This window comes from Clupea harengus, chromosome 13 (genome assembly GCF_900700415.2).
Source record: "Clupea harengus chromosome 13, Ch_v2.0.2, whole genome shotgun sequence".
Taxonomy (NCBI): domain Eukaryota; kingdom Metazoa; phylum Chordata; class Actinopteri; order Clupeiformes; family Clupeidae; genus Clupea; species Clupea harengus.
Window position 1 is genome coordinate 623,329 of NC_045164.1, and position 10,277 is coordinate 633,605.

Sequence of the window (10,277 nt, forward strand, 5' to 3'; positions counted from 1 at the left end):
TAAGACTCCACAAAGAGGATGCTAAATCAATATGCCAATCTTTCCAGTCCAGTCACAGAAGCCATACATACTGTACATACTGTGTATGTCTATCTATCTATATCTATCTATCTATCTATCTATATATGTGTGTTTATATTTATATATATATGTGTGTGTGTGTTTGCATGTGTGTAAAGATATAGATATAGATATAGATATAGATATATATTATGTACATCTTGATCTCTAGTTTTTAAGATATACATCTCAGCTCATTTGTAGATGTACCATATATGGTACAGTTCCTGTGAGACTCTGCCAACTCATCGGTGTTGCCTACAGATTTAACAATTAGCACAAGGGAGGCCATTCGCACCCCATCAACTAATGGTGTACATTGCGGCTAAAGGTGAATATGCTAAGCCACGGTTATCATGAGCGCACACACGCTTCTGTTTGTTTACAGAGGCCCTCAGTGATTATTGTTTGTTGTCACTCCTCTGTGACGTTAGCGTCTGATGCCATTAGCGGCAGACTCACGCGCATGCCAGCAAATGGGCCTGTGTCATCCACCTCCTCACACCTGGGAAAGCCACTTTGAGTCAAATCAGTATGCCACCCCCCAATCCCCTGCCCCCCTCCAGCACAGGAGTGTCAGTCTCTGCCATGCAAACACACACTATATCAGGCGGGATTAGGAAATCACAGGCCTTTTCTTTTCTTAGCCCCGGCTATAAATACTGTTCCCGTTTCCTGTTCCTGAAATCCATTTACATCATTAAGAGCATCGCTGGCTTTTGACTAAGGATGTCAAAGTGCGTGCCAAATATTAAGCTGTGTGCTACCTGCCATGTCTGCTGAGACAAGTGTGGGAAAATCTACCATGGAGGCTTAACTGAGATAAACGTTTAGAAGAAGAGATAAAGTTTAGAAGAAGAGAAACCAAGAAAGTCTGATATAAACAAGCAGAGAGAGTGAGAGAGAGAAGAAGTAAAGAAAGAAAAAAGAAAGGAGGAAAGAAAGAAGCTCTGTGACAGAGAGAGAGAAATAAGAAGTAAAGAAAGAAAGAAAGAAGCTCTGTGTGTGTATTCCATCTTTAAACACCCCAGTTGTCCAGTGATTTTCTGCATTGCCATGGATCTCCTTGGGGTTCCACAGAGGAAGTGGAAAGCTTTGTGCTGCCCTGCCTTGTCCCTGTTCTACACAGCTGAAAGGACATTTTACCCTCCTACTTGGTCTTGACCAGGTTCATAACAATTAATAACAAATTATTAACCAAGTCAAACATTTTGTGCACAACTAGAATTTATAACACAACAGACAATTCACAAAGTATTTTTTGCAATTTGAAAATTAGTTAGCTATGTTTTTTGTTTGTTTAATCACTGACCAAATTTAGGGAGTTAATCAGTTGCTCTCCCTCTGTACCATCCTTGAATCAAAATGGAGTTGCATCGTATAACCGAGTCATCACAATGGCGGACTACCCTCCTTGTAAGGGGTCAAAGTTAACAGAGGGATTACATACTGTAGGTCATACTATAGGAAGTGTAAACCCCTTTCTCTCACTGCCACTGCTCTATCCCAGCATGTGTATTGAGAATGAATATATTGAATAATCTTGAAGCATGCTTGGGCTAAGCATTTAACATCATATCCATATGTGTATTAGTAGGTGGCGCTTGATGACATGATATTATGCTATACTAAGCTTGTTGGATGAGTCATTTCGTGTCTTCTGTTTGTTCTCCCTCATATTGTTCCAACCATATTTGTATTGTTTTGTTGGAAACTTGCCCCAAGCAATGATAGCATCTTTAATGAATAGAATAATACGAAGTGGAATTAGTGTGTGTGTGTTTGTTTGTGTGTGTGTTTGAGTGTGTGTGTGTGTGTGTCTGTGTGTGTGTGTGTGTGTGTATGTGTGTGTGTGCATTGTCTGGCATCTTGCCTCTTACACAGCCCCTAAGGTAACACCTGCTTGAGAAAGTAACCGAGTCCCAGCAGAGACATTACTCACCCTAACCCTGAGGGGTATTTTTAAGGTCCAGCGCTCTCCAGCCAACAGCCTGATAATGAGACTCAGCCCTCCCCGAGGTAATGGTCAGGATCAATTAGCACAGGATACAAAACCATGTTCACCTGAAGCAACCCCCCTTCTCCCCATGTCCCCCAGCCACTCCCTTTAGCATCATAAATCTCCCGCACTCACAAAGAGTGAAGCGCTCAACATTCTGGGTGACATCATACAATGACAGCTTGGTCCTCAGCCCCTGGCGTGACATGGAGGTAGATAAGGGATCAATGCAGAAGATGTTATACAGTGCACTCAAACAAATTGGGATATTGGAGATGTTCAACCCAAAGCTGTCAAGAATCAATTTACAATGCATTTCAAAACAAAGGAAAATAAGCAGTCAGCTCTGGCACTAAAATATTTCCTGAAAAAAATGTGAAGGAGTTTAACTGTCAATTATCTGCCAAAATCAAAATGGATCTGATTATCTTGATTATCTGATTATTCTTGAGTGTTTGTAGACTCTAAAGTACTTTTGCCATGATGAGAATTGCACTGTGATTTTTGATGATTACACACTCAAATTGGAGTAGTTTCAAAGTGCAAATGTCATAAATTAACAGTCATACTTGAATCCTCCCCATATTTTGAGGTCTTGGCCGACCCATTGTGTCTCTAGGCATACAGCAACGTTTTTGTCTAAGGCATTAGAGTGCATTTTTAAGATAACCACCAGACATAAAGATTTCGTTCAGATAACCCTCCAACTATGTCTTATCTGTTTGGTGAAAACAGGTCTCTTGGCCCGAAGATGTGTCTGACCTGTAGATCAAAGCAAATCTTTCAGCTCCTTCCAATTCTATTCCTACCTCTAATGTGCAAGGCGTGATGCCCGGCTTTAAAGTCTTTAGCCTGCGTCCTCATGTATTTCAGCAATGTGAGGAATGTTACTAAACACTATCACTGTCTTGTAAAGATAGAGAGCATCTTATATCTCTGTTTAGTCATGATTACTATCTTGCACACGAGATAGACTGTTATTTTTGGGAAGTGACCGTATTTCTTGAGTACTTTATTCAGATCATGATCCAAAGGACACAGTCCACTATTGGGTTTTCTCTTTGCATGCAAACTGTGACTCTCCTGAAATTAGGGAGGAACAAAGGCCTGGTGATGCAGGTAGATGGCTTATTGATTCAGTTCTTGCAGCACAAGTCCAGATCAATACGTGGGGCCAGCGGGTGGGAGCAGACGAGGCCAGGATGAAAAGGTGTTGTGTGAAACGTTTGTCAATCGCTCAGCAGTCTAATGAATGTTTTCAGCTGCTGTGGCTTCCTGTGCTGTTGTGTTTGCTTTAGATTACTGTACCTGGCAGACTGGCACCAGCTGGTGAGTCACTTCATGGTCTAGCGCCAGACAGAGTGTTCGTCTTTAAGAGGATGGATCTGCGCTGTCTGCCTCTCCTCTCCTCTCCTCCGCTCCCATCTCCTGTTCCGTTTCGCTTAATTTCGTCTTTGTTTACCCACAGCCGAATTAAGTTGTGAGGTAAGGAACAACATCGGAGTGTGCACTGTTATTAAGCCATGATCCTCTTTATCCATTCTCTCTCCCAGGCCTCAACTCCTAAAGGCTGAACATTTAGAGATTAAAGTTCTGGTCCAACTCACACGATGACTCAGTGTGATGGCTGATTAGCTCGGTGCAATTGATGTAGTGTGTCTTTGTGAACATGCTGATAATTACAGACATGGTTTAACTGATAACAGGGCTGTTTTATGATACACCCATTACCTGTCTTGCTATCTTTTTTGGGGAGAGGCTCTAGTGTGCCTCATTAGCAGCTGTTGTTTAATGATTTCCCTTTTCGCTACCAGTGAGAACAGATAGCGTATCTCGCAGGTCGTGTGTATATATGTTGAACCTATTTGCATGTGCCAGAGAACAGAAACTTTCCCTTTTATATCTAAACCCAAGGAGACGAGCATTGTTTGAGGCCAGCACATACCAAAGACCGCGTATGCGTCAGCCGTATGACCCCTCCTTAATTGGACGAATGCCCAGGACACAGGAGTACCAACAGTATTTAAATTATAAAAATAGTTTTATTTGTTAGAACACGTTAAAAGCAGTCTTTTAAAACAAAGTAAATGTCCACAAGGAAAGTCCAGTCACAAGCTGTCCGGCAGCTGGCCTCCTAGCACAGCCACCAACGCCAACACAAAAGGAACAATTACAACTCAGTCGGTTTAATATGCAACACAATAGGATTGGAGGAGATGTTTTACTTTCCTTTAGGCTGCATATTGGGAGCGTTGAGTCATAATTGACGTTGGCTTCTCGTCGTACAGATGGATGGTGTAGTTCCAATCCGGAAGTGGAAATCAGCAACCCTCGGATAAACAGGCACAAGATACACACTCTATAGGCCACGTAGTCAGCAGCAATGGAACGTTTAAAACGTCAGGAAAAGCTTACGTTCCTTAGTTTAGGATGTGTGAGTATCGGTCACCCAACAACGGCAGCTCTCCGTGACGATAGCGTGTTCTGGGCTGCTTCCATCCGTTGCAGCCCAATTCCTTCTTTCCCTTCTTTCTTCCTTCCTTCCTTCCTTCCTTCCTTCCTTCCTTCCGTCCGTCCGTCCGTCCGTCCGTCCGTTCGTTTGTTCGTCACGGTTTCGCTGTCCCCGCCGGGCCTCTCGTACATCAGTTGCTTCCTCTTTTTGTACTCCCCTCTTTGCCCCTCGCTCCCGCAGATAGGTTGATAAACAAGTGTCCGGTTAATTAGTCCAGGTGAAAGCAATGGAGTGATCTGTGAGCCCCAATGGGAAGTCTGTGTGGAGAATAGTGTTCTATGCGATTCATGGTGCACGTAAATGGAAGATCACGGTGAACAGTGAATATAAAAGAGTGATACATTTCACAAACACAGCAAATCAAACAGGCACAGCACACAATTTCACAGCAAGCTGGAAACACAACTAAACTAGTCACCTCCAGTCCCAATAGGCTGACATATGCTCCGAGATTAATTATTCAACTCTTGAAAGACAATGCTGAAACCTGTTTTGGTCCCCACTTTCTGCACTCTCCATTAAGCCTCCTGATGGTATCCCAGTGTTTTTTCACAACACAAAAGCTCTGGCCTGCATCTTTCTATGATGAATAATTTATCTTGTGGTAAGAGTCATGAACTCAGAGAAACTTCCAGAAGTGAATGGAGGACAATTCATGCAGGAAGAAGAAAGGGCTTTGTTGCTGAAGAACAAGAATTCCACAACAGATACCCCTTACGTCAGCGGTCGACCATCTGGAATGTCAGTCGCCCTGGTGTGCCCCTATGTCACTTCAAAGACCTTTATGTGCTAATAGGGGAACCAACTGGCCCAGAAAACGAGCCACTCAAAGGAACTCAGAGGGGTGGAAATTAACAGGTAAGACCATTGTTTGGACAAGCCTGGCAACTCACACCATTCAGGTCAGTAGCCAAACTCTATAGCTAGAGATTAGTGAGATCTGCAACAAGCCCATTGCCTAAGGATGATTTATGCTATCTCCAGTGGGAAAGGGCTTTGTATCATGCCTCTGACACTGCAGCAGGCACTTTCACTGGTTTACTTGGATCTACCTGGATCTCTCTCTCTCTCTAGTGATTGCTTTCCAAGATGGTGGCCATCTAAAAACAATAAATCATGAATCAAATCAAAGACACTAAATTAATAATATTCATACTTTCACGTGCTTCCTTTCCTGTGTCACACAACCGCCCCCGCCATGCTTACTCCTCCCTTGCATACACACGCACACTTCACAGTGCCCCAGTTTTCAGTTTGACTGAAATGGAAAAAAAAATAATCATTATTTCCGACTTGTTTCATCTCTCATAAGCGTATTTGTTCAGTGACATGCAGGTCTTGTTACCCAAACCATACCCCATTAGTTTCCACCTGTTAAGTGTTTCAGGATCGAGGTCCTGAGATGTAAACGGATTGGCCAGATGAAGGGAGCTTTGTCCACATGTGACTGTGATAGACCGCAAAGACATCCCATATGTAGGCCTTTCCGTCTGCATGGGGCATTCAACCCTTCACAGGACAATGGTGCTGTTCTTATCTGCCAGCCAAGGTCTCTCACTGACCGTGGTTACATGGATTCGAATAACTGCCTTAGTCGGACTGAAATCGCATTATCCGTTTCATGTAAGCACCTTAGTCGGATCGTAGTCGGACCGCACATAGTCGGACTAACACCCCTGGATAACTCGATCCGATCCAGTTGATAGTTCGACTATTGCGGCATGTAACGGTGAATTGGATAAGGAACTGGACTTTGCGTCTTTGCGCATGCTTGAGATCCCGCCGCCATCCTCCCTCCCTCCCTGCCAGGTCGTGACCCGGAAGACGAAAGAGACGATACGTTGTCTCAGCTGTTCATACTAATGACACGTTTATTTATGAATATCCTGCAGACTGTCTCACAAGCTTATTCTTGTTGACTATGAACAAACATAACAGAAGAGGTCCGAAGATATGAGTACCTTTACAACCCCTCCTTAAAAACGTATAAGGACGTTCAAATTACGATACTTATGTGGTGCCAGTGTTGACAAAAACGTTGACTGCGACTGTTTGGACAGAGCGCGCTAATTCACCGAACAAATACTTTCATATTAATTTCCCACCACTTGTTAGTCATGTCATCCATTCATATCGATGTGAATCAATCAATACTAATACATCTTTAACTGTGATGTGTTTTTGTTTCATTTCACAACGTATTTACTGTATAATCAACGATAGCAGGTGCCCGCTTGTAAACAGTCCACATTTTATTTGCTTAAAACACACAGCAGTACTGTCAAATCAGAAAGCAAATCAGCTGTTAAAGGGCTGTTACCTGACCAAATACCTTTCAAACTCGGTGATAGTATTCACAACTAATTTGTTCTTCATTCTATCAAATATGATGAAGTGTGGTCCGCGACGGCCACAAGTAAATTATTGCGACATTTCTAACATACAACTCAGAACGAAGAGAACACAGCCAGTAGTAGCCTAATCTAATAAAGAGTTGTCTAATCTATTAACAAGGTCATGGATTGGTGGCTTAAGACAGGAACTATGAAAAGAAAATTAAATGAGAAAGCCTCAAACATAGACAAGGAGAAAGTGATTCAGCCTCATAGGGCATTATCTCGTCGCGGAGTTGCATTCAAAACACTGTGTTTTTCTCCCGCTGAGACAGCAAGATGATAACTAGGCTATATTCTGTGTTGTGTGACGTTGGATAATGACAGCTTTTAATTATGAAAAGTTGACTACTAGGATGGCTGTATTAATGCCAGTGGGCTAGCCTACTGTTGGTAGTGAAATACTGCGGTCAGTATGCGCATCGTTGTGTTTTGTGATGTCTGTCTGAGTGTGTGATGGGAGTATGAGGCTGTGAGCGAACTAGTTTGTAACATAACCAAGTCACGCATGGAGCAGGGTTCCAGATGCTTTGCCTTGCGCATTGTCATATCTATAACTAGCCTACTGGTACGTACAAAAGGAGAGCCCGCGAAAATCATGTGTGCGCTAACAATTGTCTGGCGCCAGGTCTTGGGTAGGAGGCATGTTGTTCCGGGGATATTTAGTTAAATGGTCCGCGAATTTTTATTGGCTGTGGTCCTTGGTCTGAAAAAGTTTGAGAAACACTGCTTTATAGACAATAACGATCATACACTCCCATTGCACTCAAACAACCACACTCAAACGAGGAGATATTGTATCAATTAGCCTATTAAGTACTGTATTTATTGATTGCAAAGAGTTCAACGTTACAGCAACATAACTTTGCTCCGGTCGCTAAATCTGATATATCCGTGTGCATCATCGCTCTCCCTCTCTCTCTCTGCCACACCCACCCTGTAACCTACGTGTTTATACATTATAGAAGCAAGACCATTATATTGTAACAAATCACGGAAGCGTGGTATATTTGTTATGGCTTTTTATTAAACACAAATCACTGTCACAATGGCACGGGCTTTATGCCCACGAACAGACTGTGCTACCGTCACCCACCTGTATAAGCTCTGTCCCAACACAGAACAACGACATGTAATTAGAACGGTAAGGAACATATAGCCTAGGGAACGTCATGCATAACATAAAGTATAACAGTATGCGCCCGCTGCACGGCATTACGGGGCGACTATGCCGACACGTTATAATATTCTGGTTTAAAGTTAATGCTTGTGAAATCAGCTGTCACTCGACTATTACCTGACCAATACCTGTCAAACTCGGTCATAGAAAAATATCATGAATGCATATTTATTACGATGGGGAAACTATAAAATCGGAGTACGGACAACTAATGCCCAGCGTTGACGATGCAGATATAGAGCTGGAAACAGCTAAATGAGCTACAGCCCAAATGCAGTGAGCTTTATCAAGCCCTGGAAAGTTCGGCACATTTGCCCGTTTCCACAGCGTCTGCTGAGCGGTCATTCAGTACAATGGGGCGTCTTAAGACATATCTTACGAAGTACGATGACTGACAAAAGACTGACTGGACTTGCTCTTATGAATATTCACACAGATTTGGAAATCGACAGCGAAGAAGTACTTAAACAATTTGATGCAACTTGCAGAAGGGCAATGCGTTTTGGCTGTAACCCATTATTTGCGCGCGTGTGTGTGTGTGAATGTGCATACGTTTCTCTCGCCTTTTATCTTTCACCTTTGAATAATGTAACTTATAAACACATCGGCCTGGCAGAAACAAACAAACAAACAAACAAACAACCCAAGAGGCAACACGCATTTCTGGACCGATGAACAGACGCGATTCATGCTCAATCAACTGTTGTTGTTATTGGTAGTGGTGAAGAGGTCAAGCGGAAAGGGCTGTATCACCACTAGTTGTAATAAAAACAGCGCCACCTATCGTATCGGATATGACATGCTTTCGGCCAATGATTCGATTTATTCACTGCCATGTACATTGGGATAATAGCACCTACCCTCGAAAGAAAGCATAGTCCGACTAAGCAAAGATTCGAATTATACCATCATGTAAACACACTGACTCTTTCCTCTCTCCACTTTCCCTGATCCTGTGTTGCGAGAGACCCACCTCCAGCGGCAGCTTTGTATAAAAACCTTGAGAATCTCACTGGTCAGTTTGGTCTGCTGTGACTCAAAACCGTGATATTTGCAATCGCATACCTACGAGTCTACGAGAACTGTCGAGACTGTTATTGATGAATAAATGACAAATCAGGGATCATTGAAAGCAAACAGTTGCTAATTAAACTTCCTTGTCTGGCATTTGGAAAGATGGCCTGAATAATTTAGCGCTTGCCCACGCCAGTGTCCCCGTGTCCTGTGGGACTACCTTGTAAACACCCTGTCTTTGGCTGACATACCGGCAACAACTGCCAACAGCCAAACACCCCCAGTCTGTGATCCTGTAATTCTATAGCGATGACCAAACCCACTGCTGTTGTTTGCATTCAGCCTTACCATGTCTGTCTTTACCCCCACCACCTCTGGAGTCTTGGTAAGGTACAAAGCAGCTTTGTGTGTACTTGACAGCAGCATCTTGCCCATCAGTCTGGATGGGGTTTCAGCGTGTGACAGTATGGGCCCCTGGACTGGGGGAGCACGAGGAGGGATCGGTGTGGTCTTTCTGTCACCTCCGACCCCACAACTGAACCCGGCCAGGGGGACAGATCTCTCTGGAGGTGGGTCACATGATAAGGGAGATGGGAGAGCCTCCCAGACGGAGTCAGGTTTGTCAGAGTGAAGATGACAGCTACTGGTGTGGCTCCCACTGTAGGTTTGTTTACACTGAGGTCAGCAAGAGCAACATACTCAAATAGCAAAGCAAGCAGCACATAAATCATGAAAATAACCTCTGCATACCAAATTAAACACCTTTCATAGTATTTATCCTGTCCTCTTTTTTTCGCTCCAATTCTCTTTTTCTTTGTTTAAACTCGCCTTTAATTAGGTTCCCCTGTGGTCAATTCTCAGACTTTGTTAAATAATAGTATCCTTTCCCATTGTTATCCAGGTTGTCAAGGATTTTGCCTCATATTTTTTTCAGTTCGCTCCTGTACCCCCTTCCCCACATATTTAATGATGATCTTCCCTTTTAGAAAACCAGAGGCTGAAATGGAGTCTTTATCCTCAGCTCAAGAGCACCTGCGTGTTGGGACCTGCCCCAGTTTTGGAAAGGCACTCACTACTGTTACTGTGCTTGTTGGTCTCTGGAGATGGGAGTAAACAACT